Here is a 12,038-nt window from a genome sequence, read left to right on the forward strand (position 1 = left end):
ATAGAGCTTTCCACCAGCCAAATATGCATGTAGTGATAGCATTATTATGTTCATTACTCTCTATGTGTTACATTGCCAGCATATTCCATGTGCTGACCCGTTTTCGGGCTGCAACGTATCATGTTGCAGACTTTTTAGACGACGAGTAAGGAGCCTTAGGTCGTGGTCTTATACTCAGTGATGCCGTTGGAGTTGATAGACTCACTTTATCTTCCAAGCCTTCCGTTGTGATCGTTTTTAGATGGCCTTAAGCCAGATTTATTTGTATTGAGTTCTCTTGAACTATTCGATGTAATAAGTGTGTGATTGCTACTCTATTATAAATCCTTCAAAGTACTGTGCGTGTCAGCATTACCGATCCAGGGATGACACTGATGCATGGAGACTAGACTGTTTGAGGCCTGGTCGCTACAAATAGTTACAAATAATTTCTTCTAATGTTCTCCGCTAGATAGGAACTTCGGAGTGATTCTTCGTCGCATGTTGAGGGATGGTTATATGATCCAATTATATTAGCATTGTTGAGAGATTGCACTAGCGAAAGTATGGACCCTAGGCCTCATTTTCAAGCATTGCAATACCGTTTGTGCTCCATTTTATCAATTGCTACCTTGCTGTGTTTTATTGTTCCTATTACAAAAATCAATATCTACTATCATTACTACACTTTTATTTTATTTTTTTGAATATTTGCTGTGAGGCAAAGCCCCATAGCCCTTTATTGAAATCGAACAACTGTACAAAAAAGAATAGTAGGAGTATATACATGAGCTAAGAAATTAGCCTACAAAGCTAAGGTACAAGACTAGAACTACCTACCTGGACTAATTAGACTAAAGCATTTATCCAAGCTTTAAGCTTTATGCTGGTATCATCCTTGAGCCTATGAGTTAGGAGTGAAAGATCATGTACAAAGTTAGACCGCCAAGCAGCAAAAGTAGCTCTCTCCCCTCTAAAAGTTCTGCCATTACTACACTTCTATTACCATCTCTTCGCCGAACTAGTGCACCTATACAGATTAACATTGTATTTGGTGTGTTGGGGACACAAAAGACTCTTTGTTATTTGGTTGCAGGGTTGTTTGAGAGAGACTATCTTCATCCTACGCCTCCCACGGATTGATAAACCTTAGGTCATCCACTTGAGGGAAAATTGCTAGTGTCCTACAAAACTGTGCGCTTGGAGGCCCAACACGTGTCTAGAAGAATAAAGTTGCGTAGTAGACATCAAGCTCTTTTCTGGCGCCGTTGCCGGGGAGGTGAGTGCTTGAAGGTATATATTTAGATCTTGCAATTGAATCTTTTAGTTTCTTGTTTTATCACTAGTTTGGTTTGTAAAACAAAACTACAAAAAAATGGAATTGAGGTTGCATCATATTATTCATCTTTATAATGTCTTTCGTGAAAATGATGGAAAGGAAAATTGTGCTCAATTTATAGAAGAAGAATTCTATAAAATGTTTGACAATAAATATTTGAATGATGAGCATGATTACAATGTTATTAGTATGAATTATTTGAATATCCATGATGCTAACGATGTGCAAAGCCATAAGCTTGGGGATGCTATATTTGATGAAGATGATATGTTTAGTCCCCAAAGATTTGATGTGCAAATTTGTTATAATGATTGCATGCCTCTTATTTATGATGATTATAATGATGAAAGTGGATTTGGAGAGGTCAAGACTTTATTTAGTGATGAATCCACCATTTTGGATGAGGCTTCAATTGACTATGATAACAAACTTGCTATCTATGATGATTGTGGTGATGACATGTATGCTATAAAGAATAATGATAACCATGAAACTTGTCATCATGATTTTTACTTTCAATCCCATGATAGTTATTTTGTCGAGTTTGTTCCCACTACTATGCATGAGAATACATTTGATTATGTGGAGACTAATAAAATTTCTATGATTGTGGATGATGAAAAGAATGCTTTATGTGATAGTTATATTGTTGAATTCATTCATGATGCTACTAAAAATTACTATGAGAGAGGAACATATGCTTTTACATATCTCAATAATACCAAGTTTCGTCTTTATGTGTTGAAAGTTTTGAAGTCATGCTTGTTTTCCCTTCCTATGCTAGTTAATTCTTACTCCCATAAATTATTTTCTCACAAAATCCCTACGCATAGGAAGTGGGTTAGGTTTAAATGTGCTTGCCATGTGTTTCATGATGCTCTTGTTATGTTTCAATTCTTATATTTTATGCGAGCATCATTGAAATCATCATGCCTAGCTAAAAGGCATTAAAGAAAAGCGCTCGTTGGGAGACAACCCAACACTTTTACCTACTCTTTTTACGTGTTCGCATTAGTAATCTACTGTAGTAATCATGTGTTACACCTTTTGTTTCAATAAAGTGCCAAGTAAAGCCTTTGGGATAGTGTGGATGATAGTTGACTTGATTCTGTGAGAAAACAGAAAAATTTGTGCCCAGTCACAGAATTGTTAAAATTCACTGGGGCGTCGAAAAATTCTGAATTTTTTACACAAGATTGATATACACATTTTCTACGTTGTCCTAATTTTTCAGAATGTTTGGAGTAGTAGAAGTATGGTAGTTGTGCTTGTTTTGCCTTCCTATGCTAGTTGATTCTTGCTCCCATAAATTGTTTGCTCACAAAATCCCTATGCATAGGAAGTGGGTTAGACTTAAATGTGCTAGTCATATGCTTCGTGATGCTCTCTTTGTGTCTCAATTCTTATCTTTTATGCGAGCATCATTGAACTCATCATGCCTAGTTAAAAGGCATTAAAGAAAATAGCTTGCTGGGAGACAACCCAACACTTTTACCTACTGTTTTTGTGTGTTCACATGATTATGCTACTGTATTGATCATGTTTTATTGCTTTTGTTTCAATAAAGTGCCAAGTAAAGCCTTTGGGATCATGTTGGGTGATAGTTGATTTGATCTTGCTGAAAAACTGAAACTTCTACACTCACGAAAAGAATTCTCAATTTTAACAGAAGAGTGATTTTGAGTTTATTCTTTTTGCAGAAGATTAATATACAAATTTCTCACGTGGTCATAATTTGTTCATAATTTTTGGAGTATCAGAAGTATGGTTAGAGTACAGATTACTACAGACTGTTCTGTTTTTGACAGATTCTGTTTACAATGCATAGTTTACTTGTTTTCTAGTTTCTATGGCTTATATTGCTCCATATAAATTGTGGAAATGATATGCTACAGTAGGAATTGTGTGAGAACAATTATGAATCTTGTCTTTGGCAGTACCAAAAGTGGAATGGTTTGCTCTTCATCATACTAACCTATCTCACAAAGTTCCGTTAAGTTTTGTGTGATTGAAGTTTTCAAGTTTTGGGTGAGATGTCGATATGAGAGAATAAGGAGTGACAAGACCCTAACCTTGGGAATGCCCAAGGCACTCCAAGGTAATATTCAAGGAAGGTCCAAGCAACTAAGCTTGGGGATGCCCGGAAGGCATCCCCTCTTTCGTCTCCAGCAATATCGGTAACCTTACTTGAGGCTATATTTTCATTCGTCCTATGAGTTTTGCTTGGAGCGTCATTTTATTGTGTTAGGATTTTCTTGCTATTATTTATAATAATGTTTTGCATCTTTTATTTCAATGAAAATGTCAAGTGTAGCCTTTGCCATGCTTATTTTGCAAGTCTACATGTGGCTGTTTCAAAACAAAAAGCTTTTTGCTTTTGAAAAAATTCCCTAGAAAAGTCAGAATGTGATAAAATGTTTAAACTTTCTGCACAATAAGATCTGATAAATTTTCTACAATGTGCTAAATTTTCATAATTTTTGAAGTTAAATAAGTAAGGATCCTATTGCATCCTTTACAGACTGTTCTGTTTAGACAGATTGTTGTTATGTTTGCATTGTTTGCATATGTTTGCTTGTTTGACGATTCTATTTGAGGATATGACTATTAAATATGCAGAGGCATTTAGTATGCAATGTTAAATAATAATTTTAGTGATTTGCTACAGTAGATAATGGTAAGGTTTTGCATTGATTTATACTAACTAATCTCACGAGTTCTTGTTGAGTTTTGTGTGGATGAAGTTTTTAAGATTTAGGGAAACCGTGATATAAAAGGAATTAAGGAGACACAAAGGCTCAAGCTTGGGGAGGCCCAAGGCATCCCAACATAATATTTCAAGAAGTCTCAAGCATCTAAGCTTGGGGATGCCCCGGTAGGCATCCCACCTTTCTTCATCAACAATTATCGGTTAGTATCGGTTGAGCCTAAATTTTTGCTTCGTCACATGATGTGTGCTATTCTTGGAATGACATTTTATTTTGTTTTGCTTGTTGTTTTAATAAAATGCTTAGATATGGAAGTTTTTAAATAAGAGAGAGTCCTAACATAGCTACCTATTTACTTAACTACTCACTTGATCTTCACTTATATCTTTTTGGTGTAGTGTGTTGTTTGCTCTAGTGCTTCACTTATATCTTTTTGAGCATGGTGTGCTTTCATAAATTTTGAAGAAATTCTCACATGCTTCACTTAGATTATTTTGAGAGTTGAAAATTTCGAAGAAATACTTATGCTCATGTTCTTCACTTAAATTTGTTTGAGCTTGTTAGAAGCAATTGCAATATATGAAATTAGTCCCAAAGTGATAGATAGCCAAGAAGGATATAATAAAAACTTTCATGAAGATCATTGGACAAAGTAAACTTGATTCTTTGTAATAGTTTTGGGATATGATGATAGTGATATGCGAGTCATGTTGATGAGTAATTATGCTTTAGTAAGAATATTGGTGTTAAGGTTTGTGATTCCCTATGCAAGCACGAAAGTCAATAGTTATGCAATGAAATTATGTCCTACTTGTGGTGCATAATTCGGTGTTAGTTATGCTTAATGCTCGCTTATGAGATTTTTCGTTTATTGGTTGGACGCTTCCCAATCTTTTGCTAGCCTTCATTTGCACTAAGTATGATCACTACTTGTGCATCCAAAATCCTTTAAACCAGTTTTCGCCACATGAGTCCACTATACCTACCTATATGCGGTATTCTTTTGCCGTTCTATGCAAATTTGTATGTGACATCTCTAATTTTCAAAATAAATTTCTCTTTTGTGTGCTCGCACCGCTCACGAAATGGTAGGGGTGGCTGATATATTTCCATGCTAGATGTGTTATTTTCAAGATGAGTGTTTATTCACTTGTCATTGCACGAGAGTACGGCAAAGGTATTAGGGATGCCTAATCCCGAAATGAAAATTGAATTTACTTTATGTTGTCAAATAATAAATTCCTTGGAAAGTGTTGGTATGGACGGCACCCGTGGATTCGGTTAGCCGTGGAATGTGAAAGTATGGTGGAAAAAGGAATAAACTTTATTTTATGTTTGGAAACCGCCTAAGATATATCTAGCATGGAAAGTATTGGGAACTACTCGATCATTTTCATTGACAGGAAAAGCATGCCACCCAAAATGTTTTATCTCTATCTTTTTCGCTTTGAGCTCTGGCACCTCTACAAATCCCTACTTCCCTCCGCGAAGGGCCTTCCTATTTACTTTAGTTTTACTTGATTCTCCATCTTCTCATATAAAGCACCAACTAAGGTGCACTATGATCGTACTTGAGCATTAGGTGTAGATAATATGCGAGTGTGTTTCATGAATGGATCAATGATTGAGCATAATCGGATAGGGATAACTTGCTTTAGTGTTGATATTTTGAAAGACATGGTTGCTTGTTGATATGCTTGAGTATTAAAGTCCTCATGTCAAAACTAGACTATTTCTTTGAACCATATAAAAGTCCAAATGTCCATGCTATAAAGAAAAGAATATGTGATAAACATGTTAGGCAGCATTCCAAAATCATTTACCTACTCGAGGACGAGCAGGAACTAAGCTTGGGGATGCTGATACGTCTCCAACGTATCTATAATTTTTTATTGTTACATGCTGTTATATTACCATTCTTGGATGTTTTATAATCATTTTATAGCAATTTTATATCATTTTTTGGGACTAACCTATTGACATAGTGCCCAGTGCCAGTTGCTGTTTTTGCTTGTTTTTTACATCGCAGGAAATCAATACCAAACGGAGTCCAAACGCAACGAAACTTTTTGTGGATTTTTTCTGGACCAGAAGAGACCTGTTGGGCCAAGAAAGTACCTGAGGGGAGCTCTGAGGGGAGCACAACCCACCAGGGCACGTCTGGGGGCCCAGGCGCGCCCAGGTGGGTTGTGCCCACCTCGGTGGTCTCCCGCACCGCCTCTTTGCTCTATAAATACCCCAATATTTCAGAAACCCTAGGGGAGTCGACAAGAATCAATTCCAGCCGCCGCAAGTTCCAGAACCACCAGATCCGGACACCATCATGGAGGGGTTCATCATCCTCATTGGTGCCTCTCCGATGATGTGTGAGTAGTTTATTGTAGACCTACGGGTCCGTAGTTAGTAGCTAGATGGCTTCCTCTCTCTTTTGATTCTCAATACAATGGTCTCTTGGAGATCTATTTGATGTAACTCTTTTTGTGGTTTGTTTGTTGGGATCCGATGAACTTTGAGTTTACGATCAGATCTATGTTTTTATCCATGAAATTTATTTGAGTTTCTTTGATCTCTTATATGCATGATTACTTATAGCCTCGTATTTCTTCTTCGAATCTTTGGTTTAGTTAGGCCAACTAGATCGATTTTTCTTGCCATGGGAAGAGGTGCTTTGTGATGGTTCGATCTTACGGTGCTTGATCCCAGTGACAGAAGGGGAACCGACACGTACGTATCATTGCTATTAAGGATGACAAGATGGGGTCTATTTCTACATAAATAGATCTTGTCTACATCATGTCATCGTTCTTATTACATTACTCCATTTCTCCATGAACTTAATACACTAGATGCATGCTGGATAGCGGTTGATGTGTGGAGTAATAGTAGTAGATGCAGGCATGAGTCGGTCTACTAATCCTGGACGTGATGCCTATATAATTATCATTGCCTGGATATCGTCATGATTATTTGAAGTTCTATCAATTTCCCAACAGTAATTTTTTTACCCACCGTATGCTATTTTTCTCGAGAGAAGCCACTAGTGAAATCTACGGCCCTCGGGTCTCTTCTTTATTATATTTGCCTTTGCGATCTATTTTTATTTGCTTTTATTATCAGATCTATTAATCCAAAAATACCTTGCTACAATTTATTGTTATTTATTTTATCTCGCGTTCCCGTGAGATCTATTTATCCAACCTACTACAATTTTTTACCTATCTTTTTACCCATGAGGGATTGACAACCACTCTCTTACGTCGGGTTGCAAGTATATGTTCTTTGTGTGCAGGAGCTGTTTACGTGGTGTTGCGTGGTTCTCCTACTGGTTCGATAACCTTGGTCTCATCATTGAGGAAAATACCTACCGTAGCTGTGCTGCATCATCCCTTCCTCTTTGGGGAAATACCGACGTAGTTCAAGCCGCATCACACACGAAGACGTGACCATGCGTTGCTTTTTTTCAAACATGAAGACGTGATAGTGCATTACTTTTTTTCAACGTGGAAAGACTCTAAAAGTGCTCCCAGTATATTGTGGAAGCGCTCATTCTATTTCCGAAAGCTGGTCATGGATATTTTGAAGGCCCTTACAAATAATTCTCAAAGTGCTCACACTATTCACGAAAAAGCATTGCAGAAAGTTAATAATGATACAATCACATATTTTTCCAAAAGCACCATGCATTTGTACATCACTACACCACTTGTTCTATGTAAATAAGTATAATAAAATAACACCACGACATCTTTGACCTACTACAATCATAGTTAGAACATATGTTTGCTCAATCTAAATGAACACACTAATTGAATTTAGACATCCAAAGATCTAGCAATTCACCACCCGTAGTTTCCCTTCCGGTGCTTCCAGCCCCTCGATGATCCCTCACCTGTCTTCTTACGAGGGTGGAGCCGTTCCCTCAATGGTTATTGGAGAAGGTGATGTAGCTCGTCCTTAATGATTAGGATCCTATGGTACAACTCATAGCTAATGTACCGGTCTTTTGCTGCGTACTCGAGGTGCAACAGGGAAAGAGGCTTCCACTCCCAGTACTAGTGCTTGCCCCTTGGGAATGACTTCTTCATGTTCTTATACGACGGGTCGATGATGGCCACTTCAAGGTCACCCATGGAGTCCCTTTCTCCACCACCTTTTTACGGAACTTCTCTTGGATGTTGACATGGCGTTCGTCTGGTGTCATGAGTACAATGATCTATGGGGCCAGCAATGGCCCCTTTGTGGTTCAACTGAGGAGATCGACATGCACAAAGAGCAGATCTAGCAATCAACATAGTAGTTTACCAAGGTTCGAGTCGTTGTGAAGTGTAAAACCCTACTACTTTGTTGTATTGGATGTGTATATGCCTAGGTACAAGGAGGGCAACTTGTCGGCAAGGTGCATGGGAAGTGCAACTACGCGTGCAAATGGACAGGGTTTCGACCTTTGTAAAGGTAGCCATGGGCCTCCTTTTACAGAGGAAGGGGTCACCACAGTGGCGAAATGGTCTTTACATAAGATGAATAGTGGCTATAGTGCCAAATACCTAACTCTGATGGGTTAGGACAAACACAATAAGTGCGTCGTGAGGTGTCACGCTGATGAAGCTCCCCGACAAGAATCGCCTTTCACTACAGGAATTAGGCACTTTGCCGTCTGCCATGGCTGACGGCAAAGGCACCTTTGCCGTCCGCCAACAGACAGCAATAGGTCCGGCTGAATAAGCTACGACAAAGGGGTTCTTTGTCGTCCGCTGGCAGACGGCAAAGATGAAATGGTCTTTGTCGTCCACCAGCAGATGGCAAAGATCCTGGACGGCACATGTGGCAGGTTAGCTCCGTTAGGGGGTTAACGACATGATTTGCCTTCTGCTGGCGGACGACAAAGTGGCCATATAGGCCAGCCCAGGTAGCTGTCACATGGCATGCTATGCCGTCTGCTGGCGGACGGCAAAGATGCAAAGGTCTTTCCCATCATCCATCAGACGGCAAAGCAACCATATAGGCCAGCCCAGTGCCCCCAGGTTGCACAGGTAGCTGCCACGTGGCAGCTTTGCCGTCTTCTGGCTGATGGCAAAGTGCATGTATAGCCCCTGTTTTTTTCTGTTTTTTCTTAAATTCATTCAATTTGACAGAATTTCACAGATATATATATATATACATTTGAAAATAATGTCAACAAGCATACCAACAATAAGTTTCCACTCAACATATCCAACATACAAGTTTCCAACAATATATACAATGGTTTCCAACAACATATCCATACATACATATCCAAAACAAGTTTCCAACAACATATCCAACATATCAACATATCCAAAAGGAAGTACAAGGAGAAGAGTACACTCCATCAATGCAAGCTTCCTCATCTAAAGCAAATTGGGAAATTGGGAAAGATGAAAGTTAGAAGAAGAAGAAGACTAGCTAGAAGAAAAAGAAGAAGAATTTATCTTCTCTTTCTTTTTCTCCTCTCCTCTTCTTTATCTTCTTCTTCTTCTAACTAAGGTAGGTAAAAATGCCATTTTTTAGCTAAGCTAGGTAAAAAATGCTAAGTGTGTAGGTCATTTTAGAGTTAAGCTAGGTAAATAGGTCATTTCTGAGCTAACCTAGGTAAAATGGATCATATTGGAGCTAACCTAGGTAAACTTGGTCCTTTTGGAGCTAACTTATCTAATTATGCCATTTTTTAGTTAACTAAGCATATTATACCATTTTTGACATAAGTAAGCTAATTATAGGTCTTTATTGAGCTAACCTAGGTAACTAAGCATATTAGAGCTAATTTAGCATTTTAGAACTAACTTAGAGCTAACTTAGGCCATTGTGGAGCTAACTTAGGTAAATTGATCATTTTGGAGCTAATTAGGCTTATTATGTCATTTTTGAGGAAAATAAGCTAACTATATGACATATATGAGGTTACCAAGATTGTTATGCCATTTCAAACCTAAGTAAGCTAATTATGCAATTTTTTACATAAGTAAGCTAAGTGTATGTCATTATTGAGCAAACCTAGGTAACTAAGCATATTAGAGATAACTTAGCGTATTAGAGCTAACTTAGGTCATTTTGGAGGAAACAAAGCTAAGTATAGATCATTTTGGAGCTAAGTAAGCTAATTATGTCATTTTGGAGGAAGATAAGCTAAGTCTAGGTCATTATGGTAAGCATTTTGGAGGAAATAAAGCTAAGTCTAGGTCTTTATGCATTTCGTAAGCAAAACACTAGAGAAAACTTACTGTCATCACGGAGGTGTAGGACCGGTTGGGTTTGCATCAGTGCCAGACGGAGAAGGACCGGTCAGGGTCGGGGTCGGGGTTGCGCTAGTGCGAGACGGAGAACGGTCGGTCGATGCTTGTCGGGAGGCATGCTGCACCAAATTTCATTTGCAATGTCTCGTTAATGTGAATACTATTAACTAATGACCATTCAAATGAAATTCACCGTGTCCGCTATACCAATCCGGGGCATCCGCGGAGGGGTGTGACCGTTTTTCTCGCACACGGATTGCACATTTTGTTTTCACGAGTTAGTCATAGTAGTTAGTAATGAAAGGAACATTACATGCATGATTTGGCTAATATGCAGGAGAAACTTACCACGAGGAGCTCGTATAGGGCCCGGTGAGACGCGTCGTTCTGGTTCCTCTCCGCCTCCAACAGACTAGCCGTCCTCTCCTCCAACTCCCTCTCCCTCTGTTGAGCCTGCCTGTTTGCCTCCACCAGAAGCTCCTGGGCCCTAGCCTCGATGGCGAGCTGCATTGGCCATGGACGAGCCGGTATCTCAGGATCGGAGCATGTCTGGCGCTTCTTGATCTCCCGGAGAGTTCTAGGACAACGTATGAGTCAATTCCCAATGGCTACCGAGCCATGGTACCTCCCGTCACCAAATAGCATCATGATCTCTGGATCAAAAGGACTCTGGCTCGGGTTGAAGTCCTCCCCTTTCCTCGTCTTCCCAACGTCTCTGTACCTCACGAGCTTGTTGTGGGAGGATATGTTGGTGAAGCTCTCTGGATGATCGAGGTCATCCTCAGAGAATGCCTTGGCCTTCTAGAACGGGGCAGTATGGGCCATGGCATAGAGGTCGTACAACGGTGACACATCCTTCTTGTTGTGTTTCGCCTAAAAGAGAGGAACAACATATTAGTTAAGTCTGGGCTCAAGCTACCATGAAGAATGAAATTGCATGAATCGGTAAGGGCTCAAACCACATACCGAGTGACCCCCGTACTCAAACAGGTTGGAGCTCCCTTGATGGTGTGGCACACCTTGCATTTGGGCACGCTTATCCCTAGCCTTGTTGCGGACGGCTAGCCATTCGGGAGAGCACCAATCATCCACCAACGCCTCCCAACAGTCCATCCAAAACCCTCATTGCCTGGTTTAACCTTCCTCTGTCTGAGCAGGCTTTCCAGGAGTTCAACTCCTTGCATTCCCTCATTGCTTCACAAGAGGGAAACCCTAACTCTAAGGATGTTTGGTTTTGCAATGGCTCTAGCAAGCCTTATACTCCAAAGTTGTTTTACACTGCCATGCACTCTAACCTCTCCTTCAACCATTTACTGTTGTGGGTGTGGAAGAGTTGCTGCACGATGAAGATTAAGGTATTTGCTTGGATGCTTATCATGGATAGATTAAACACAAAGGATATGGTGGAGCGAAGACATTGACATATTGATGATGGGATTCATTGTGTGCTTTGCCCAACTCAGTCTCGGGAGGATAGAGACCACCTTTTCTTCACATGTAATTTCAGTCAGCGTATATGGACCTACTTGCAGATTGATTGGGGCTTGGGTACTTCTATGTCTGAAATTGCTCTTCATGCTAGGAGGGATTTTTCCAAACCTTTCTTTGCTAAGGTGGTTTTCACTGCTTGCTGGAATATCTGGTTGATAAGAAATGGAAAGGTGTTCAGGAAGGAGAGGCCAAGTTTTAACCGTTGGAGGAATGCTTTTATCAATGATATGTCCCTGCTTGCTCATAGAATCAAGCCTAGACTTAGGGATG

Source organism: Aegilops tauschii, chromosome 5 (assembly GCF_002575655.3).
Source record: "Aegilops tauschii subsp. strangulata cultivar AL8/78 chromosome 5, Aet v6.0, whole genome shotgun sequence".
Taxonomy (NCBI): domain Eukaryota; kingdom Viridiplantae; phylum Streptophyta; class Magnoliopsida; order Poales; family Poaceae; genus Aegilops; species Aegilops tauschii.